Source organism: Haliaeetus leucocephalus, unplaced genomic scaffold, assembly GCF_000737465.1.
Source record: "Haliaeetus leucocephalus isolate CR32 unplaced genomic scaffold, Haliaeetus_leucocephalus-4.0 Scaffold906, whole genome shotgun sequence".
Taxonomy (NCBI): domain Eukaryota; kingdom Metazoa; phylum Chordata; class Aves; order Accipitriformes; family Accipitridae; genus Haliaeetus; species Haliaeetus leucocephalus.
In genome coordinates, this window is record NW_010973342.1 from 3,246,458 (window position 1) to 3,264,622 (window position 18,165).

The following is an 18,165-nucleotide window of genomic DNA, read 5'->3' on the forward strand; positions in this document are numbered from 1 at the left end:
CATGCTACTTGTCTCTCATTTGCCATCAAATAACTTACATTGGCCACTTTCAACCAAAAACGAAAGAGGAGTAGAAATCTTTGCCGTAGTTAAGTTTTCACTAGTTCTATGAAAGAGGGTAAGGAAAATGAATGTCACCACTGAGGAAAGGTAGGCAGAAGGTAACTCTGCTGTAGAGCGTAGGTCAGTCAGCAGAGTCATACTTCCCTTCGCTGTTGGGAACAAAGGTGTGCTTCCTTACATGCTCAGGCACAGCACCAGGCTCTGCAGCTGCTATGGATTTATATCCAACCAGCTCGGGTCTGTTTGCACATGCTCAGACTGACATGCTTTGGCATTATCAAGAAAAAACCAAGAGCTTTTAATATCAATAAATCAGAAAAGAATAAACTATTAAATCTGGGGTAAGGAATAGAAAATTGGTAGTGATTTTGAGGGGGGAAATGTCAGATTAGAGAAGCAGGAACATTATAGCTGTACATATTTATTTTCTCTGTTCATATGCCCATTTTCAAAAAATTGATTTTAAAAGACTGCTATTATTATTTTTAAGTATGCATGATTCTTGCCAATGTCTGTTAGCTGCTCTAAAACTTTCAATCTGTGCACAGTGAATAGAAACCCATGATGCCAAAAGCTGGTCAGACACAGAATGGTGTGCTTATTATTACTGCAAGAATAATAGATAGAAAGGGAGAAATAAAAGTAATAAAGATCTGAATTATAAAAAATGGTATGTTTTCAATGGAGGCAACACTTTCCTGGGTGGATGATCACAAGGAAAAATGTAAAAGAGAGTCCAGAATCCTGAGGATGGCATACATACAGGAGAACTTCAAAAACAATTTTCATGGAGACCATGAAATGTCTAAGTGACACAGTGAATACTAGTTGGCTGAAAAGTCAAGAATTCATGAGTAATGTAGATCAGATCATCAGCACTGAGATGAGTGAATGCTGTTCTGTTCAGCTTTATGTCGTGTACCATGTATGCACCCCTGCGGTCACTGGCCATCGTATGTGTGAAGTGGATGTCGAGGATGCTCCATAAATACACAGTTTCTATACCTGCCCCCCCAAGGCGTTACAGTCAGTAAACTCTCCCTAATGTTAATAATGAACTTAAAACATTTACCATAAACAGCTAACAGCCATAAAAACACACTGTAGTGCAGGAGGAGAGGAGCAGACATCAAGGACATCACTGGTGTCCTAGACACCTGCAACAGCAGGAAATTTATTAGGTGAAGATAACCAGGAGAACAACCTCAGTGAGTGGGTCTTTTTTCACGCTACACAGCAAGGCAAAACCCCAATAACCTGCCATGCCTGGCGGTCTGACCCAAGGGGAAACTCCTGTCACTGAAAGGGCAATGGACAGACATCAGACTCCCTGCCCAGTGCAATCTATTATTAAAGTTACCAGAACCAGTATAATAACTATTGTCAAGCAGTGTTTTGTCTGTTATGACTACTCTGCTCCATTTTGTGTTTATTTTTTTCTGTTTCTCTCAGATGTGGTCACCAACACTATTTCTGCAGGAAATAGTCTTCTGTGCCTTGTTTACATTGCTGAAGCACAGAGGTAAACTAGTGACCCAGTGTTTCCTATAAGATATGCCTTTATCTATAATGTTGACATGAATGAGTACATTTCAGGAATGCTACCTTAAAAAGATAGCAGAAAGGTGTGCTTTACTGAGATATCTCAAGTCCACTGACTTCTCATGAAATTCAGTTTCATATATACTAACTCTATCAACAACTTTGGGGGTTTTGTTGGTTTTAATCCCAATCTTGGGTCCATTCCTGTGAGAAGCTAAAGCCCAACATTTGAAAGTTTCACAAAAAATTGTGGTGTTTTTTTTTAAGCTGGACTAATGCAGTCTAAGGATATGATAAAAATGAGGACATGGCTTCAGAGAGAAAACAAATAATGCTGAAATACAAAGATTATTAAATAGTGTTGAGAAAAAATTCCATGGAAAAATGCAATAAAAAGTTACTGTACTAAACATGTAGATTAAATCCAGCAGCAATTAGCATATCAAACAGATATGGAACCTCCTGTAGATGGAGAACACAGTGACTCTAATTGTAGGTCATGAATACAGCTGACCAAGGAACAAACATCCCACAAGCATAAAGTGAGGTTTCAACCTTTGTCTCTATTCTGATGGGTCTTGAAAATAAATGCTATTATTTGGCGGGGGACGGGTTAAAAGAAAGTGGAGGAAGAGAACTTCACCTGTAGTGGCGATCAGGACAGATAAGTGAGATGTAGGATAAAACCTTCACCTTAACTGGGCAGAACAGAAGGTTAAATCTCTCTCTCTCATCCTGCCTGAGAGCTCCATCCCAGCAAAGCAGGAAGAGGATGATCTGGATGATCTTTCTACCCGGGAAAGGTAAAGATATAAAACCTTGATGATTTTCTTGCTTGAAAATCTTATCAAAACAGACACAATCCTGCCAACAGCTTTGGTTTAGTGTATTGATACTTTCTAGTGGTCACAGAGTCACAGAATCACAGAATGGCTGAGGTTGGAAGGGACCTCTGGAGGTCATCTGGTCCAACGCCCCTGCTCAAGCAGGGACACCTAAAGCCAGCTGCCCAAGACCATGTCCAGGTGGCTTTTGACTATTTCTGAAGATGGAGACTCCACAACCCTGGGCAACCTGTGCCAGTGTTCACACTTTCACAATAAAAATATGTTTCATGATGTTCAGAGAGAACCTCCTGTGTTTCAGTTTGTGCCTGTTGCCTCTTGTCCTGTCACTGGGCACCATGGAAAGAGCCTGGATCCATCTTCTTTGCACCATCCTTTCAGGTATTTATATACACTGAGAAGGGCCCCCTGAGCTGCCTTCTCTCCAGGCTAAACAGTCCCAGCTCTCTCAGCCTTTCCTCATAGGAGAGATTCTCCCATTCCTTCAACATCTTCATAGCCCTTTGTTGGACTTTCTCCAGTCTGCCCATGTGTCTCTTGCACTGGGAAGCCCAGAACTAGACACAGCACTCGAGGTGCGGCCTCACCAGTGCCGAGTAGAGGGGAAGGATCACCTCCCTTGACCTGCTGGCAATGCTTTGTCTAATGCAGCCCAGGATATCATTTTCCACCTTTGCAACAAGGGCACATTGCTAGCTCATGTTCTGCTTGGTGTCCATCAGGACCCCCAGGTCTCCACCTGAATCTATAACCACCACTAGTGTCTCCACAGTATTTTCTTTTGTAACCACGACAGTGTGAAACAGTGTTGCTTCTCATTTATGTCAAAACCCCTTTCTGCTGCTCTGGGAAGTTAGAGGTATAAAATGATTACATGTACCTTCAGCTCAAAGCCCACCCTCTTCATGCTGCCAGAGTGGTGCAAAGGGACTTAGTCAAAATGTAAGTGATGTCCATTACTTGAACTGCATGCTGATAATGAACCACTGCATAGGGTTTGTTACAGTGATTTTGAGAGCCAGAGTGGTTTAAAAGTAACTCTTACTAAACTTTTCTTTTTGACCTCTTCCTGCAAGACCAGCAGCATTTCTCAGCCAAATAGTTGTACCCTATCAGAGCTCTGACCTTACACGCACTCTGTTCTCAGGGGATTATTTCATTACTTTTCAGGTTTAACTCGTGCTGTTCAAAACCACCTGTGAAGCATATTCCCCACTGACACACTAGTCCTGGAAGACTACCATGCAGTTTCCTTTGTCTTCCCTGCAGGGACCACTGAAGTTATGGCAATCTTCTCCAGTGCTACAGATGAGAAACAAAAGCACCAAAACACTGACCCTGCCTGTTTGCACAGCAGATGGGCATAATAATCCATCAGGAATGGTTGCTTTTCTTCCTAAGGTGCTATGAGACATTATTTTGGGTTGAAATTATTCCAGGATGCGCTGGACAGTCCATTTTCTTCTTATATCATAGCTGGGAAGGCACTATGGTTAGGTTAGGAAGAGTAACCCTGGCTTTGCCGATGTGGTTTCTTTTTTTGATGCGAGCATGGTTTTTTCCAAGTCACAACAGGACACCAATGGAGACTGGGTCCCTAAATGCCTTTGTAAATCAAAGTGAAACTGTAAGTGAAAGTTAATGGGTTCCATGCTTAAATATGCATGTCTCTGAAAATTTCCCTCACCACCCATTCTAATATAAATGTGTGAAGGGAAAATTGAGGATGTTACATATTTAGAGTTCAGTAAAGCACTTGGCACTGTGTTTCATGAAATCTTACTGCTAAATTAATTTAGATTGGCTTGCATAGCAGCATACTCATGTGGGCTGAAAACTGCCTGACAGATTGTAAACATGTGGCAGTGATAAAGAGTCCTCCTTCTACAGTGTTAAAGGTATGTGTCTAGTGGCATATACTGTAGGGACTGCAACTAATCAAATCTCATTATATTATATTAATGGTACAAACATCTTCAATATTAGCTGAAATGAGAGACCCAAATCTGGAAAGGTTGAAGTATATATAGCTTTGCAGATATTTATTAATTTTTTTGAGGTCTAGAGATCAAAAGTCTTGGAAAGAGTAGAAATACAGGGCTAAGAGATTAGAAATAAGATAAATTTGGACAGACAAAAAAAACCCCCAACAACAAAAAACCCACCCAAGGAACCTAACAGTAAAAAATGCCATGAGAGGCAAAAGACTGGAAAAGTGTAATGATTTATTGACAATAACCAAGAAGTGCATTATATAAAACTTTGTAATATGGTACTGGAACAAAATAAGCCAGTGACTTCAGAGTGTGTATACAAAGTCATGATGTAATGGACTAATTTTGTTATGATGTTAGCTATTAACCATGCTGATCAGGATTATTTCACTGCTATTGCTTGAAATCATCTTCTTTTTCCTATGGAACATAAAAAATCTGTCGTGGTTTACCCCCAGCCAGCAATTAAGCACCACGCAGCTGCTCACTCACTCCTCCCCATCCAGTGGGATGGGGGGAGAAAATTGGGAAAAAAAAGAAGTAAAACTCCTGGGTTGAGATAAGAACGGTTTAATAGAACAGAAAAGAAGAAACTAATAATGATAATGATAACACTAATAAAATGACAACAGTAGTAATAAAAGAATTGGAATGTACAAATGATGCGCAGGGCAATTGCCCACCCCCCCCCGACCGACACCCAGCTAGTCCCCGAGCGGCGATTCCCCGCCCCCACTTCCCAGTTCCTATATTAGATGTGACGTCCCATGGTATGGAATACACCATTGGCCAGTTTGGGTCAGGTGCCCTGGTTGTGTCCTGTGCCAACTTCTTGTGCCCTTCCAGCTTTCTCGCTGGCTGGGCATGAGAAGCTGAAAAATCCTTGACTATAGTCTAAACACTACTGAGCAACAACTGAAAACATCAGTGTTATCAACATTCTTCGCATACTGAACTCAAAACATAGCACTGTACCAGCTACTAGGAAGACAGTTAACTCTATCCCAGCTGAAACCAGGACAAAATCAAATGGCTCTTCTGTTGTGTGGTGGAACAGCAGTTTGTATAGTGAAGCTCAGAGCCACCTCTTGGCATTGCAGAAGTACAATGAGTAACACAGACACCTTTTCTCTATAGCTCCGAGATGACTATATCCTTCCTAAAGACTGCATTCTTCATATTACCTGAAACACATCCAAGGAAATTCAGAGAAATAAAACAAACAAGCAAAAACCAACTGTGCTTGACTGCAAGGAAAGACTGAAACAGCCAAACCTGCAGAATTTTCTAAAAACTGAAGAGGTACTAGATGTTTTCCTCCTAGAAAATATTTAGAGCCATTTTATTCCATTACAGGCTCACTGAAATCCACTGGAAAACCTAAGAGTAAAAATAAACATTTTTCATACTGTTGAGAATTTCCTTAGCATTCAAAATGTATATTTTGCAAACACAAAGACAAACACAATCCCTGGACTGAGGAGCATGTAAATTAAGAATCATTCTACAATCATTTCACTGTAGTTTTACTCTGACACAACCTTATGATTTGCCAGTTTTTTCATAGGACCCTCCCAAATGCTAGATCTTCAGCTTGTGATAAATCTGAGTTCCTTTTCAATGAAAGAGGAGTTATTTACTAAAGAATAATACTGCATATATAAATGGGTACCATTGAAAATTGGTAACTGTATAGCATGATGACATAATAAATGACACTCTATATATTTTCACTCCCACTAACCTTATTCCACCATGTGCAAAAACTTATTGTTACATCCGTATCTTGGGAGTTCTGTAGCAGCTACAAAGGATGTAGCCTTTTACCACCAAAAAATTGGGTTAAAAGCTGGCAGGTGAGCCTGTACTCATAGGTATTGTAATGTAAGCTTTTAGTGACAGATGTTGGGAATGCTTCAGCTTCACATTTAAAAGAGGGGAGAAAACGTAGGTTTGATCTGTCAAAATGTGAAGTCTTTCTGGTGAATAGCTTACCACTCTCTTAAAAGGAATGGACCTAGTGGGTTCAAACCCAAGGTAATGAGAAATGCTATAACCAAATGAGTGTATTGATCTTTTACGGCCTTATTTGTTGTCTTCTGCCTGTTTGCTGTCCCGTCGTCCACCCAATTCTCAACCAGCTGGTTAATAGAGAACAGCACTTACCAGTCCATATTTGGGTATTTGGGTACAGTTTCATAACAAACAGGTCTCCACTGTATTCAGCTTCACAAAATGGTTGTGAACCAGTTTTGAAACCGAACTTTAATCTGAACAAAGCAAAAAAGAGTGTCTAGGTTAGTCCACTAATTAATGCAACATACATTTATATAGCTACACTGCTACTTCTACTCATTTTTTCAGATATGTGGACAATAAACACATGCATTGGCCAAATAACCAATTTGCTTTTAGCCTGGACTGGCAAGGCAGAGAGGTTTTCTTGTTAATCATCATCCATTAATGCTTAATCAGCTGAAAAGAACCCTGAATATGACACCCCTTGCTTTCCAGCACTAATGCTATAAATTGAGAATAATTAAAGGCAATCAATGATGAGAGAATTGGATGCTGGGATGCTGCAGTTTATTCTCAGTGTGGCCAAACATATACATTCCCAGAGGGGAAAAAAGGCTTAAAATTCTCTTTGGTTTTTTTTTTTTTTCTTTTCTGTTACTTATATCATCCAAGGACAGAAGACAGGGCTAGCAAAAAAAAAAAAAAAAGTATAAACTAAACTTCAGAAAGATAAATAAAATGCAAATAAGCAGCTAAACCAAATAACCTTAAACTGGATCACTTAGACATCAATTTTCCCAGTTAACACAGATTCTTCTTCCACATTCAGCACTTTGATAATAAGCAATTTTTTTCATATTTTGTCTTCATGTTAATTTTTTTGCTACTGAAACCAGAAGAAAGCACTATAAGTTTAACCAGAAATAATGGTTTGTCCTTGTCTGTAGACCTGCTTGGAAAAATAAGGTACATGCTTAGTCACTCCAGTTTAATCTTACTGAGTGCCTTTGGGAACCAGGAAACTGAGGCTTCAGCACAGCTGCTGGCCTAAGCACTGTTGGAAAGCTGCACGGCCAGCTGAGCCTGGAATAAGAAAAGGGAACGGGTATGAGCTGATCACCTGTCCATTGGAGAGGGGGAAACACCGCCCTTGTTTTGCTTTTACCTGGAATCATCAGGAATGTCATCTGATTAAAATATGCAAAACTGGTTTTGTACCAAATTCAAAAAGGAACAGGAATAAAGCTTACAGATCAGGAAGCCTCCCCACACCTTCAGCAGCCACCGACTTTATCTTAAAATGCTAGTCTTATAAAACAGCACACATTGTTTTATGAGATTGCAACTCTTGTTTCTGTTACAAGATTACTCCTCATAGCCAACAGAATTGTCCTGCATGTCACTTATATTCAAAAACATCATTTGGAGATTCTGAATGTAGAAATGGCTGATTTCAATCATTACTTCCATAAATGTTTGGGTTTTTTTTCTCCAGCAATGGAATAAGGTTGTCAGTTTTTATTTGTGAGCTAGTTATTATAAAAATCAATTTACATAAAAGGCAATTTTAAGTTGAGAGATACCATATAATTATTGTTTCTTAGAGAATACCATGGGAAACAGGTTTTGGTCTGTGATATTTAATACTTTGATCAGGGACTTGGGAGATAACATAAGATCACTGATAAAAGCTTCAGCTCAAAAAGAGCATGGAGATAAGTAACAATGAAGAGGAGAGCTCTATAACCTGCAGTGGTTCAGATCAGTCAGCTAAATAAAAAGTACTACACAGTATATGCTTTAAAACAGCCAGTGTACAATCATACCTGTAGGGCCATTTAATTTAGCTTATATTGATAAGAAGGAGCCCTCTGAACTTGGGAAGAAATTACTGTAACAAGGATTTTCAGGTAACTTGAAATCGTCCGTATCTGATGCCACAGCGTGATGTCGTTTAATACAGGCCGTCAGCATATAACAGAGTATTCTCCATATTCAGTGAGGTGGGTATTACTTGTTGTGAGTGCATCTGGAAGGCTGTGCTTAATTGTGATTTCCACTGTTAAAGACACATGTTGAATTGGAGAGGGCTCAAATTAAGGACAGGAAATTGGTGGACTTAAATCTGTCAGTTTACAGCAGCAGAATTTAGGCAACTGACTCTTTAATCTGGTGAAGAAATGTATAAGCAATCCCCTGGCTGAAGCTAAAGCTGAACACATGCAGATCAGAAATGAGCCATACCTTTTTCAGCAGTGAGAGTAATCAGCCAGGAAGATTTGGTAGATCTCCTGCAATAGATTCCCTGCATAAGAATATTTTGTCATCAAGATTGAATTTTTTTTTATGCTGTAGTCCAAACAAAGTAATACCATAGCCATTTTTGACAGAATGTCAGAATAAATTATCACAGCTGTTCCCTTTATTTCATTTTACGATCTATAAATCCTCTTAATATACCTTGATTATTGATTTTTAACATTCGCTAATTAAAAAAACCCCATAACTTTCAAGGCAATGCTGTCTTTTAAGCTATTATGCATAAACCCATTTAAAGTTAGCAAACACCTTGTTTTCAAATACTATTATGCAATATAATTGGAAAGGAATAGCACATACATAATCTAAAAAACCATGGAGGATTTTATAAAATGTACTTAAAGAGCTGTTCCTGGCACGTTTTTACTCGATATATCCATTCATAAACAATGAGAAATGCCGCTCATAAGTGTCCTGGTTACTGAGGCCGGCAATCGGTTTTGTTGATGTACTGTCATGGTCAGTGATTACTCTTCTGCAGCAGAGTCTGTACTCCGTGTAGTTTACTCCCAGCCCACCATGACTCGTGTTTGAGGTCCATCCCTACCCTCCATCCAATGCAGCACTCAAGGGCTTATCACCGAGCTCCAGCAAGCGGGGTGCCCCCTCCTCCTGCTCCTACCAGACCCTCTCCTCAATGACCTGGTGTATTTCTCACGCGCTGTGGAGCCTCCTTCCCATCACTGACCTTGAATGATCAGGCATGTGAACAAAGATGGCAATGCCTCATGCTCACTGAAGACAATTTTTAAGGAATTTGCACAGTTCAGGTGTTGTTTGAATGGTAATAGCACTGACAAGTATCATTCTTTGCCGTTCCTATAAGGGTAATGTATAGGGGTCCCTGCCAGGGTGGCATCTCACAGGCAGAGACTAAAGACAGAGATTAAAAGTCTACTGCTGCACAGAGATTTAATGATGTAAACATGAGATGGGACACAGCAAATTGTGCAAGTAAGTGGGAGGAGTGGCACTTGGGGTAAGGATGGGTAAAAAAGTACAGAGCACAGGCACAAGTACGAGGGTACAGGCTGATGGCTGCTAATCAGAAACGGACAGAAAGCAATTTTGTGAGACATTTCAAAACGTTAAATTTGTTTCTTTTCAATGTCAGAACAAAATGAAAGCTTTCCAAATGTTTCACTAAACCATAGACAAGAAATGGCTGCCTTCTGTTACCCAGCGATTTGGTTACTGGCACCTGCAGGCTCAGCCCCATGTTTGGGTTAAAACAAGGCAGAATACTTACCCCAGCTTAGTCGGGCAGATTAGAGAATTAAACCCAAGGTTTTCCTATCCTACACGTGCTGCTGAATTAGCCCAGCTAGTGAGGGGGCTTTCCCAAATCCTGGAACTCTTTTTTTTTGTGAGTAATAAAGGCATTTTTCAGATTTTTTTTTTTTTTTAAGTTGCTGTGTCAAAAGTACCAGCAGCTGGGCCTGTACTGGAGTGGCAGGGAGAGCTCACCACAGGTCTAGACACCAGCTGCCCAGAACTGCTCTGTGTGTGAAAACAGAACAGAGTATTTATACTTGCTCAACTCATTGCATGAAGCTAGATGATGGTACAAACCTCTGCTTAGCTGTTTCCAAGACTACTGCTATGCTAATGCAAACAATTATCCAGGAAAGAGACAAAACCCTAAATGACCTTAAGAAGTACAAAAATGAACATAATTATCAAAAATAATAGTTCAGAAATCAGAATAAATTAATAATTTGTAACACACCTCCAAAGAAATTGCAGAGGTTACAAAACTCAAGGACCTCATCAGCATAAGGAGGAAAAAATGTTGTTCTGAGAATAATTGATTTGCACTGGGCTCCTAAGTGAAGGTCAGACAGAGCACAGGGTACGTTTTCTGGTACTTTTCCGTGGCTGGGCCTAGCCAGGCACAACAGCGAGCTTCAGCTGTAGATGGTCTCCCAGAACCCTTGCAGAGAGAAGGGGCATGTGGCATTTCTTCTTCCCTACCTGTGAAAGACCTACATGCCCATCATCCTCCCTCAGGACCAAGGTTTGAGGAAGCAATGTGGGAAACTGCTGTGTGGGAAATAAGCAGGAGTCCAGTCCAAGGGTCACCCTGCTGCCACAGACATGGGAGAGGTCCGGGCAAGGTTATTCCAGCATAGTGTTTTGGAGAAGAGAGCCCTTCTTGAGGCCTTCTACATAGGTGGGCAAGGGTAGGTGTAGGAGGTATAGGACGAATGGCTTTAGAGAGCCATCATTCCCAGCTTGTGCTTTGGTTCCCCATTCCTGTGCATTTCTGAAGATGTTACTGACTTTGGCAGCATTTTTTTGTGGCAGGGTTCCTGGCAGAAGCGGGGACCAACTTGTTCCATGTTCTCCAGATGAAAGCCTATCCCAGGTAAGGGTGAGAGTGAGACCCATGGAGGGGTGTGATATTCTTCACTTCTGTGCTTCTGGTGGGAGACTGAATCTCTCTTCCTACATAATCAGAGGGGATGATCTGGGGCTACATGTTGTTATCGTTCCTAAGCAACGTCACTTACTGTGGGAACCCCTGCTATGCCAGTGTGTAGAGTTTGCATTATACGGTGTCAATTTTGTCCTGGCAGTTCCTTGATTTTCTTTCTTTACCCTAATGAAAGGGGGGCTTTTTGGTGTTGGGCTTTTTTTTAATACACTCAGTGAAACACGTAGTGAAAGGTGCGTGATAATAAAGACTCCGAGATAACTGTGCATGCACAATAACCTGTGTTCACATTTAAATGTCTTAGCCCCAGAGAGTGTTTTTATGAAAGCAGCATAATACAGGCCTATTTATTACCTGCCAATTCCATTTCTTAGAGTGAAGTCGCTTCTGAGCCAGTGTTTTTTCTGCAAGAACATGTTCCTGTGGATGGATGTGGGGGTGGGTGGATGGGTGGGTAGGCAGGGTAAAGGGATGGGTGTGATGAGAGGACAGTACCTAGATATTACAGAATCGCTGTAGAACTTATCTTGTTATTTATTCCTCGAAGCAGATGGTGCCAGTTGATTACCTTCGCCAATAGAAGCTGTACCTGTTAGCGGGGGTGTGAAGAAACCTCTCTGCAGTGATAGCTTAGGGAAAGGCAAACTATTGCTTAAGGTATTCAAGCAAGAACCTGCCACAGAAAGATTAATGGGTGAAGGTTAAAGGGCTGGGGTAGGGGAAGCAGGGTCAACTGTTTACAACACGGGGCTGTTGCCCTGAATTATGGGCACTGGTCTGCTGCATGTCCATGAGGGGATAAGTTATGCGACACATCCATCCCATAGGAGGGAATTTGCAAAGCTGAGAGGCACTGTGCCGTAATGCCAGAGCAATTTGTCCTGCTGTGGCTGCTCTGGTCATGTCTGAGTTCAACCCACGGCGACTTGCCCATCCTGCGAGCCCAGCTCCCTCTGTTCTTTTGATTCAGTGTCTGTTGAAACTGCTCCTCAGCAAACAGCTTAGGAAAGAGCTCTCGGCTGTGTGCATGCACTTCTTCCTCTACAGCCATCCAAAGGGCAAGCCTGCTTTGCACATCTCTGTCCCTGAGCAGCTCAGCAGAGATCTCTGTCAGATCAGCCTTTCCATTGCACAACATGGGGTTAATTTTTTCTTGATGTGTTTGCTGAGAGTGCTTTGTATAATAAATACCTATAAGCAAAATGGCCCCCATTGTAGAAGCTTCATAGTGTTTCTACAGCCTGATATTTGATTGCTTTCATTTCCACCACCTTGGTTTGCCCAGTGGCTTTAAGGGACTTCTCCTGGGTTCGCACTGACTCAAAGAAAGAAGAATCAAACTGTCTGTGTAAGATATGGAGGGGAATTTGAGCAAGTAAGGCAGGCAAAGGAGAATTTCTACAGTACAGCAGAAGAACACATGCTGTTTTTTTCATATGTTGGCTCCTGGAACTTCACTGCAAGAGTAAATAAATTGCCTCAGCAGTTTCTGAAAAATGCCATTTAATGTTTGCTGGCCCCTGGAAGTGCCAAACAGTGTCACATTTGTTGAAAATGCCAGTAAAAGGCTCCTGGGATTTTCATCCCCATGCCTGCAGCTTTGATAAGTTTTATAACAAGCTGGTGTATTACAGCACTGCTAGTATGAACCACTGTGTTTGTGAGGCACTGTAGAAAAATAGCAAGACAAATGCACTTTAATGTTTATTCCTGTCAGGTTAAAAATCTATTGACATACCAAATCCTTAAGAAGTGGACAAAATAGATGAAAATAGAAGGAGGTTACATGTGCTCTTATACTGAGATTCAATAGCAATCCACTCACCATTTTATATTTTCTCAAGACTGCAGAAAAATTATACCTTTGTAAAATGAACAATTCTGATTATGGCCCAAGTCCTGAGTATTCCATTAAGGCAGGAGTAACTCTGTTGTAGAACCAGTCTGAGGAAAGAACTGGCATAGTCTGGGTATTTTGAAGAACTTGACACTGAGCTATGGAAGACAGAGATTCAAGTTCCTGTGCCATTTGCTCAAGGGAACAGTATTCCTCCATTAATATTTCAGACCTGCATTATAGCCATAAAGCTGTTGGGTGTAAAAGCTAGTTAGTGTTTGTTTACCTCCTGACACAAACTTCACTGAAATCCATATATTTTGCTGATCAGTGGAATAGCATATATTTGCATTCACATTTTTCATTGTACTCAAGGAAAAAAATCTAGCCAGCTTTAGTCCAAAGACCAATCTTGCAATCCAGAATTCTGGTTCTACCTGCTGCCTCATGTTGTGGAAAAGGAAGAAAAAATGAACTGGTGGGAGAAAGAGGAAGCATTGACACATATCTGTACATACCCATTTTTAGAATTGTATCTCAGCTGAAACTGTTTTGAATTCTGTTAATATTTTGCTGTTTTCCTTTCATCCTCCAGTATCTGTGTGCTTCCATTTCCATTAAGAAACATCAAGAATAGAATCATAGAATCACTTAGGTTGGAAAAGACCCTCAAGATCATTGAGTCCAACCATTAACCTAGCACTGCCAAGTCCACCACTAAACCATGTCCCTAAGCACCACGTCTACACATCTTCTAAATACCACCAGGGATGGTGACTTAACCACTTCCCTGGGCAGCCTGTTCCAATGCTTGACAACCCCATCTTTCCTGATATCCAATCTAAACCCTTCCCTGGTGCAACCTGAGGCCATCTTTTCTCGTCCTGTCACTTGTTACTTGGGAAAAGAGACCAACACCCACCTCACTACAACCCCCTTTCAGGTAGTTGGAGAGAGCGATAAGGTCTCGCCTCAGCCTCCTTTTCTCCAGGATAAACAACCCCAGTTCCCTCAGCCGCTCCTCATAAGACTTGTGCTCTACAGCCTTCACCAGCTTCATTGCTCTTCTTTGGACACACTCCAGCAACTCAATGTCTTTCTTGTAGTGAGGGGCCCAAAACTGAACATAGTATTCGAGGTTTGGTCTCAACAGTTATTCTTGTGGTATTTTTACCTGTTTCTTCAAACCCCAGCTCCATCCTCCAAAATCAAATATATTCTGCTTGAATTATTTTGAGATCAATTTTTGTAGACTGTAGGAATATGTCTAGTTTGCATAAACACAAACATGAGCCAAAAGATTTTTGGAAGTGTGTAGTTTTAATACAACTGCAAGTTTATCTGTTGAACTATGAGATTCCTCATTACAATATTTAAGCAATTTTTAAGTAATTTCAGTCTGCAGAACTGTTGCATGATCAAGCTTCATATTTCTTTTGCTTTTCTGCCTTCATAGGTAGTCATGATAAATACACATGCTTTTACTGCTCCAACTTTTTCCCTGCAAAGTAGAGATCTACAGGAGGAATGTATAGACCTTTCAGTTTGGCTTTATTCCATTTTAGGAAGACCTTTATGATAAAGCTATTCCACAGGTGGTAAATGTGCCCACTGGAATTCTGCCACAGGAACAGTCTTGCGGAATTGTATTAGACTGATGAGTCAGGCCTCGCATCTTTGCTGAAGAGACTAACAGCATGTCAGTTATTACATTACTACTATCTGCTTGCTTATTTGTCTTACTGTTCCAGAAGGAATAAAAACTGTATTAGTCTAGCAGGTAAGGATGCCCTGCTTGCTCAGAGACCCTATAGTTCAAATGATAATAAAGTAGGACTCTGAAAAGAAAGAGGGAATAAAAAAAAAATCAAGATGCTGCTGAGTCTTGATGGACTGAAGGACTCTAGCTTCACTAAAGCTTCATTAACTAAAACTATAACAATAACAATAACACACCTGCTGCCATTGTGGTGGTGAGAAGATATTTCCATGGGTATTAACCATTCTTGCTCACTTTTGAAATGGGTCACTTATTAGCAAGTGGCCTAGAAGTGAAAAGCTTTGTTCTTAACATCAGATCCGTGAGTCATTCCATTTGTCCCCATATTGGTTAATATAATTTAATTTCCCTCTCTTCACCTATCGTAAGAGAATCTGGGGGAAAGGGTTGCTTTTCTCTGTTGATTTATTGTTTGTTATAACTTGTTTGAGATCTTCTTTCATGGTGCTTCCTTAAATTTAGAACCAAATTAAATGCGTTCCTAGCCATTGCAGAATACATTGATTAGGGCTGAATTATGCTCGGTTGTGATCTACATCAAAGTTTGCATGACACGTCTCTCCTGGAGTGAAACTAAAAGGCAATTTGATCATCCCCTATTCCTTTCCAATGAATACAGTCCATTAACCATTAAATCCAATAAGTTGTGGTCAATATTTAGAACAGATGAATGTGTAGATTTAATGAATGATGCAGCTATTAGAATAAAAGTCTCAAGTACTTTCCTAATCTGTGTTGAATAGTCTATGTCTATTAAAGGATAATTAATGACAAGCACCTCTTTTTTTCCCCTCTTCTTATTTGTATTGCAGCAGTCTCCACAGTCCCCAGTTTCAATCAAGACAACATCCTTGATTACGAAAGTAAATACTGTAAGACCTTGATTAGGAAAATATGTGTGTTTAGTATGACTGTTGTGAGCATTTGCAGTGATTTACGTATGTCTGCTTACATGCAAAAAGGTGGCATGAGTATATGTATTTTCAGGGGCTAAGGTGGTAGACGTCTACTTTTGCAAACCCCCAGTGGCAAGTTCAAGACTTCTGGTCTCACGCAGGTGACTGTTTTCAGCCTCGTAAGCTGTAAATGGGCATTTCAACATCAGACTGAAAGGTGGCTGGTGTGAAGTATTGTGGGTTGCTGCCTGTAAATGGTAAAGGGTCAGCAGAGGACCCACATCCCACAGGAAGTTATGCATATATTTAACTTGTCACATTGACAAAGGTCCACTGAAAACAAAGGGGGAAATCTAACAATATCATCCCTACTGGGCTCTTTGAGCCCAGGATGTTGTTGCAGGGGACCATACAACTCACTGTACATGTGAAAAAGCAGAATCATTTTTTTTGCCTGGCTTTTGGCTACTTGCCACCTTTTTTTTTTTTCTTGTCTGATTTTGATGTGTTCTTTCCCCATTAGTTTTCAGAAACAATTCATTCTTCATTTGAAAAGGCTGTATGAGAGAAATTATGTGTGTATGAGTAGAACAGAGAGAAAGAAAGAGACAGAAGTTGCCTTCTGTCTGGATCCAACAGGAAATAGCTTCTCAAGTAGCTATCACAGTAAGAGAACAGCACATCTAGGTTGTCTCTGTGATGATATAAAATAACATCTACCCACCTGACATCACTACACAGACAGCCTCTAATCCCAGATGGCTAACGTAAAAGCTCCATAACCTTGTGGTACTATTAAATGAAAGGTAGGTCATAGATGGGTTCTGACTAGTAGGAACCTTAAGAATTGCTGCTGTGAGAGAGGGAGTAATTGCAGAACCTCTGCTCTGCATGGACACAGCCAGCTTCTCCCACGATGATTCAGTTTTTCCCAACCCTCTGTGCAGTGTTTGGCTCTGCAGTGTTGGTTCCCTGATGATAGAAACACAACTGAACTCTGAGGGAACTGGTATTGTCATGCTTTTATAGATTTTTTTTCTCAAATGCTTACACAGATATATATTGGATTTTTGTTTGTCAAGCATAAGCACTGTCAAAAGTATCTGCTCTTTTTTAACTTTGGAAATGACAGCTTTCTGATCAAAGAAAACATTCATTTTCTTTCCATCCTGAGGAATAATACAATACTGGTTCTCTTCCAAATAACACATCTCATGTCTTGTTGCTTTGCTCTTTCCTTAAAACGTATAACTTACCATAGCAAGCTTTTCAATTAGGGCCTGATCCAAAACTTGTAACTGCCATTGGAAAAAAAAAAACCCAACATTGCCTTCAGGCTCTTTTGAGCAGTTTTACGTGCAGTTATTCACACAGTGGTCACACTTGCGTGACAAGGCTACATTGTAGGGACAACATATACAATACAACATTTCCTTAGGATATTAATAGTAATTTTGGATAGTGGGAAAGCTACCTTTTCTTCTCCTTTTTCTTCATGTCAATTCTGGTGATCAACTGTAAAATGTGACAGTGATTAGACATGGCAGCTTTTTTCTTTACCAGTGTTTTGGTGCACTGTAACTTACTCCCTCTTTTTTCCTTATATATATTTTAAATCTAAGACAAAGATTTATGGCATCTTTGGGAATTAGCCATGTGATCCACTTTCCTGACAGGTGCAGAGGGAGAATTTCTGGCCTCTTTCATGTCTGTCTTTTCAGTTTTTGCCACAGTGCAATGACTGAAAGAACCTTTCTTACCATCGAAAGGTTGCGTTAACAGTGTAAATGGAAAATGGCAAGAGAGACACTTTAGTTTTCCACAGAATGTGCCAGCACCACCCTAATGTGGGCACTTGTTCAGCCAGCTGGGGCTTTAAAAGTGTGAGTCCAAGCGGCCAAAGGGAAGTCTCTAACCGAGAAACACCCCTCATAGCTGGCCGATGGGGATGGTGTGAATACCCAGAGGGCAACCACAGCTCCGCTAGGCACTATGAAATAAAAGGGGGGAAAACGACAGGTGATCCCTCAGATGGAGGGGATGGAAGCCTTCCAAGGGGCTTTTCGACAGGTTCCGGGAACGCCGGGCGCAGACGGCGCGCGCAGGGTGTGCCTGAGCGCAGCGCAGGTATTAAACTACTAGCAGCTCGTCGCCAGGTTCTGATCCTTCCCGAGCTACGCATTAGTGGAAAGTTGGTCCGCCCGTCGCCGTCTCCTGCGGTCCGCGAGCGGATCAGACCGACTCCGCGATCCCTGGCTGAGCCGGTGCCTCGCAGCCGCTCGTCTGCGCATGAGTCGCGGCGGGAGGCTCGGCGGCTGGAGTATTTCAGGGGCTGGGCACCGGGGGAAGATGCTCAGTGCCTGAAGCAGGCCGTGCGCCCGGCGGAGGGGGGAGCCGCGGCGGGCCACCGAGAGGGCGCCGGCGCGGGGGGCA